General features: G+C 36.2%; 1 long non-coding RNA gene across 1 annotated transcript in view; it reads right to left on the bottom strand.

Annotated features, from left to right (window-relative positions):
- Nucleotides 1-271: 271 nt before the first annotated feature.
- The window catches only part of LOC149131558 (uncharacterized), a 22,883-nt gene continuing 16,456 nt past the window's right edge, over nt 272-6,698 (bottom strand). Inside the window, exon 2 of the long non-coding RNA XR_016237797.1 lies at nt 272-5,543. This is a non-coding gene — a long non-coding RNA (uncharacterized LOC149131558). The remainder of the gene's footprint in view (nt 5,544-6,698) is intronic.

Genomic DNA, 6,698 nt, shown 5'->3' with positions numbered 1-6,698 from the left:
CTTTTTCAAAATCCACTGCGCAGGCGTAGTTTCAGTCGGCAGAAAATGGAAAATGCCGAAACGAACTTTGAAATGCTAACATCATAATACTTGAGTATATATAAAAGCTAGCAAATCTTTACAAATTTTTTCTGCCAATAGCCTAGCATGTGGTTGAGAAATAAAGTTCTTACTACACAACCATATCTGCCACCTATAGTTCGCTTTAGTTCCTTGACGAATTCCTTTATATACATAAAAAAAAATACATGCAAAAATCAAAACAACGAAATATTGTTTTATCTTTATTTGATATTAATTCCATAAATCGATACGAATTATTTCGCTATTAAACAAAATAAATATTATGAGATTCTGTGGTTCTCATGCCTCGTACAACGTCAAGGACAAAACAGTAAAATAAAGTAAAAAATAAATAATCCCAACGGACGAAATACAAACTGGGAGAGCTTGCCTCGTTCCAATGATGTTCGGGATGAAGGTGTTTTCTAACTATGTTGGTGGGGGCGAGGTGGCGGGGGAGGGGCATGAATTACGACTGAATTAAGACTGTCATTTATACACATATGGTTTCATACGATTATCGCCCTTGGATTAGTTTTGCTGCTCACACAAACATCTTCTTGCTTTTGTTTTTCTTGTCATTGTTGTTGCTGTTTTTGTTGTTGTTGTTGTTGTTGTTGCTGCTGTTGTTGTTGTAGAGAAACTCATCAGATGAATGGTATCATTATAATTCAAAACTCCAGCTTTGCTGCACATAGCATCATGCTAATTTTAGCAGGGAATTATTTTGAGGACATACGAGAGGTCTGTGAAAGAATTAGCGAGCAACGCGCTAATTAAATGGGCAGGTAATTTAGCTGATTAAACACCTGAGTTTGTATAGTCGAAACCTACAGATCCATCCATCCATAGAACAAAATTTTTTAAATAATAAAAAAAAAAACAAAGGCGAACTTAAAGAAGCAGCAATGGCAACTCGAAGTCAATAAGGCTTGGGAGAAGAAGACATTATCTCAGGGAGGGAATCCACAAGGGAGGCAAAAGAGGGTTAAACATCAAATAGTTAGAAGAGTCCATCCGTGTGAAATAGGATTAAAGGGTCCCTAGGACAAAAATGGTTGACAACCCCTGACCTAAGGAATATTCAGTTTTTTATGCGCTAATTCAGTACGCCTGGAAATTCAGTTCTTTGAACACATGAATACTCATCGATGATGCAGACGGAGATCCTTAAGCTGACTTTCCAGACGATATGCACGACATTGTTAGATAAGTAGTTTTGTGCAGCTATGAGGGAAGTTAGCGACGAATATACGGGTGGATTAATAACAATAACAAGCACAGACGGTTGACTGTGTAAACAAACATATACATATGTATATGCATGTCTGTACGTACATATATGGGTTTGTATGCGCTGTGTGTGTGTGTGTGTGTGTGCGTGTGTGTTTGAGCTTATGTGTACGTGTCTGAATGTGTGTGAGTGTGTTTGTGCGCGTATATATATATATATATATATATTTGTGTGTACACACATTTGAGTGTTTGTGTATATCTATGTATTTAATAATGCAATAACATATTTCTATGTATACCTGTTTATATGTGTGTTTATATGCGTGTTTGTATGTGAGTGTATGTGTGTGTATGTGTGTGTGTGTGTGTGTGTGTGTGAATATATGAGTGTGTATGTGTTTGGGTGTGCGTGTGTGTATATATATGTTTGTGTGTGGGTATGTGTGTGTGTGTATTTGTGTGTACGCACATTTCAGAGTTTGTGTATGTCTATGTATTTTGTAACGGAATAACAACTCGTGCGTCATAATCTGAGATCTGCGACAGACGTTGATCCCAAAGTGACACAGATCATCTGTAGATTGTCTGCAACTGGCAGCGGAAGTTATGGCAAGATTATAGAGATTCTTGGACAAAACAACAAGGAAACCACAATAGTGTATTTCACATCTTCAGTTAACATTGGAATGTAAATCCTTTCCCGGTTGACGCTAGACAAGCGTATACACAAACAAATATATTACATACATACATACATACATACATGCATACATGCATACATTCATGCATGCATACATTCATGCATACATAAATACATACATGCATACACACAAATATATATATATAATATATATATATATATGTGTGTGTGTGTGTGTATGTATATATACACACACGAGTAAGAACGTAAATACAAATCAAGGTTGGAAAAAAAGTACTAAGCAAAAGAGACCCCAATGCCTAATTTCACAGCACAATATTGCTCTGTAATTAACAGTTGAACATCCAACCCCTTCGTTATAAAGACTAGTTTCGCCAAAACATTGCTCTTCAGGCAATATTCATTTGAGAGACAGCGTAGACTAAAATCCATTAAAATATATTAAAATTTTAGAGCAGGAAATTAAGAAATTTAAAATCGCTATTAGATGCAAGAAACAAAAAAAATAAATGTATGTAAAATGGTATGTTTCTAGGAAAAGGTGTTACATGAGGAACAATAAATGGCAATTACTTCCAAGAATCGATTAGATATTTATAGGAAATGGTGAATAATTTAAAACTCTTTATTTTTATCACCTTTCTCCAGAATCTGAGACTTTATAGATGTTTTGTTATCACTGCTATTCGCGGTGACTTTAACCTTCCTAATTTTCATCGCCAGTTTTTAATAACATTTTTAAGATAGAATTTAGTCTGCAATGGTTTATACGATTTTCCTAAACTATTCTTTCTTGATAGTTTATCATCATCATCATCATTATTATTTTTATTAACTCAAGTTTTGTTGGAACTCCTGGAGTCTTGCATGCGTAGCGGGCTTACTACCTGCAGCCTACGGTACCATACTATCTGTTCTTTTCAGCTGTCTAATACTTTCCTGGTTATTCTGGTCTTGCCAAGCAAGCAAACATTTTGTAGCAGTTCTATTATTATTATTATTATTATTATTATTATTATTATTATTATTATTATTATTATTATTATTATTATTATTATTATTATTATTATTATTATTATTATTATTATTATTAAGGCGGTAAGCTGGCAGAATTGTTAGCACGCCGGGCGAAATGCTTAGCGGTAATGCGTCCGTCTTTACGTTCTGAGTTCAAATGCCACCGAGGTCAACTTAGCCATTTGGGAAGGAGGGAGAGAAATGATGCTGGTAGTGGTTGTGGTGGTGGTGGAGGTGGTGGCGTTGGTGATTGGATAGTGAAACATATATTTTTAAAAAATTGAACGAAGTTTTCTATATCAGCTATCACTTAACGCATGCGCATAAGTGCAATCCCGTGAAATATTCACGCTTATTTACGTGGCAGACATATGCAATTTAACTAAAGGTTGTATCATATGTACGGGATTTTTTAAAATTATTTTTGTTTATGGGGAAAATGGAAAAATAAGAGTGAATATTTATTTTATTAGTGCGGTGTCTTAAATCTATAAAATTGTGCATAATGTATATAAAGTGTATATATAAAGTGCATTTCACCTTTTAAGGAATAACAGATGAGCGACTATCTTTCCGTACAAGCATAACACAAGCTACGCTTTCAGGTCCTGAATTCATAAAACGGAAAAGAAGAATGAAAAACCCAATGCGCATGTCAAAATAACACGGAAGAGAAGAACGAAACAAGTTATATGATCGTCTGCACGCTACGACTGACACCGCTGTCACGTGGCTTTGCTGCTATTTTCTTGTTTCTTTAAAGTTCTCTCCATCCATTCGATCTCTGCAATCACTGGTTCGTCATTTTCTTTTCTCTCTTCCTTCATTCGTCGATTTTTTTCCTTCATTCATAGTCAACTATATATGTAGCATGTACGTGCATATATACGTTCGTATGTCTATAAGTTTGCTTATGTGTGTGTCTGCGCGTGTATGTATGTACATCAGGTGTTAAATTTTGGCATTCTGTAACTTAAACTCACCCACACATGCACACGTACACGCACACGCACTCGCACACACACACACACACACACACACACACACACACACACACACACACACACACACACACACACACACACACACACACACACATATACATGAATACACACAGGTGCAGAAGTATATATTCCAGACAATTAATTTTGGCTGACCTTATGTTAAATTGACTAAAATACAACACACACACACACACACATACATACACATTACATATATACATACATACATGCATACGTATGTACATACATGTGTAAATATGTTTGTATATATATATATATATATATATATATATATATGTATGTATGTATGCATATATATAAACCATCCCTTCATGAGTTTAACACTACTTCTAATCATATATATATATATATATATATATATATACATATACACATACACACACGCACGCACGCACAGGTGTATATTCCAATGTCTTAATGTTGCCACTCCTTGAGTTCAGTCGGCCAAGTAACAGCAAATATCTAGATTTGAAATAGCAACCAGTATTGATGGGAACTAAAGAAAATAGTGAAAAACAAGTCGGGAAACTTCAAAATATGCCAAGGGACTTCTTCAGTGTTTGCGAATCGGAATCCCAGGACGATGGAATTGTCCTAATTTGTCTTCAGTTCCTCTGACATCCTGCCAATATCTATTCTGATAAACTGTAACGTCTGACATATGTAATACTTTCTTTCGGCCATATTGTGATGTATACGTTTGCTCTGGTGTTGTACTGGGATTGTGTTTCTACTTCTTTGTATATGTGTGTGTCTGTGTGTGTGTGTGTAAGTATGCATATATATATATATATATATATATATGTGTGTGTGTGTGTGTGTGTGTGTGTGTGTGTTGTGTGTATGTGTTGTGTGTGCGAATATAAGTATGTGTGATTGTTTATATAACTATGTGTATGAGTGTATGCACAAAAATGTGTGAAAGTATTGTATACTGTGCGACGTCTGTGATGATGATGATGATAATAATGATAATAATAATAATAATAATAATAATAATAATAATAATAATAATAATAATAATAATTCTTTCTACTGTAGGCACAAGGCCTGAAATTCTGGGGGAAGAGATTAAGTCGATTACAACGGCCCCAGTGCGGAACTGGTACTTATTTAATCGACCCCGAAAAGATGAGAGGCGAATAGGGCACAAGTACGTCAAAGCCTCACACACAAACATAGGCACACACACACGCATACACACACTCACAAACGCACATCACATACAATTACAACCGCCCCCATCCTACACACACACAGAGGCATACTAGCCGAAACTGGTAACCGATATTCAGTCAATGCTGTTGGTAGAAGGAGAACAGAAGGAGCAGAGATCGAATAAGGTTCGGATTCTTCCAGACAAATGTCGCAGATGACGATGATGATGATGCAAGACACATAAGTGTGTGGTTGTTACATAGAGATGTCTTGCAGCACATTTTCTGTAGATTTGGTACCTTCGATAGGCAGGGACATTCTTTAGAATTGTTAAGGCACTGGAATTTGATGAAGAAAGAATCTTCTCGCTGAAGAATTTCTATCTGAAATTAGATCCCAAAATGTAGAGATAAAAGTGAAAGTAAAATGCAAATAAAATCATTAAAATAAGCAGATCGATGTTCTATATGGACTCACGGGCAGGCATACTTAGTTTTTTTTTAATTCTTTTACTTGTTTCAGGCATTTGACTGCGGCCATGCTGGAACACTGCCTTAGTCGAAGGAGTCTACCCTAGGACTTATTTTTTGTAAGCCTAGAACTTATTCTATCAGTCTCTCCTTGCTGAACCGCTGAGTTACGGGGATGCAAACACACCAACATCGATTGTCAGTCGATGGTGGAGGGGACAAACACCGCTGCAAAGACATATGCACATGAACACGAACACACACACACACACACATATATATACGACGGACTACTTTCAGTTTACGTCTACCAATTCCACTCTCAAGGTTTTGGTTGGCCCGAGGCTCTAGTAAAAGACACTTGTTCAACGTTCCACGAAGTGGGACTAAACCTTGAACCATATGGTTGGGAAGCAAACGGTTTTGACTGGTAAGGATGCGGCCAACATTATGTTAAGATTTATTCAATCACGTAGCCAGGTCCCAACTCGAACCAACATCTTTGGGCTGTTTAAAGTCACCAACGGTGACGAACATCTACTTCATCGTAAATATTCATCGTAAATATAAATTAATTAAACGAACTTCAGCTTAGTTAAAATATGTTTATGACATATCTTAACTTCTAAAGACAAATTCACTGAAGTTTTCTTGGAGAAAAAATTCTCGCTTATGGTAAAAGATGTTACAACACCATATTTGCTCAGCGGCGTTTCGCATCCGTCTTTACGTTCTGAGTTCAAATCTCGCGGAAGACAACTCTACCTTTCATCCTTCCGGGATCGATAAAATAAGTACCAATCATTTACTGGCGTCGATGTAATCGATTTACCCTACCCCCATACAATTTCACCCCTTGTTCGTATCGTAGAAACAGCTATTAATATTATTTTTGTGGTTGTTGTTGTTTTCAGTAGTAGTAGTAGTAGTAGTAGTAGTAGTAGTAGTAGTAGTGATGTCATTGGCGTTGTTGTTGTTGTTGTTGTCGTCGTCGTCGTCGTCGTCGTCGTCTTCGTTGTTGTTAATATTATTATTGTAATGGAGTCTGATTGTACTTATGGTTTAGAT

Source organism: Octopus bimaculoides, chromosome 21 (assembly GCF_046866305.1).
Source record: "Octopus bimaculoides isolate indiv1 chromosome 21, ASM4686630v1, whole genome shotgun sequence".
Taxonomy (NCBI): Eukaryota; Metazoa; Mollusca; class Cephalopoda; order Octopoda; family Octopodidae; genus Octopus; species Octopus bimaculoides.
The sequence above is the reverse complement of the archived record's forward strand: the minus strand, read 5'-3'. Positions and strand labels throughout refer to the sequence as shown.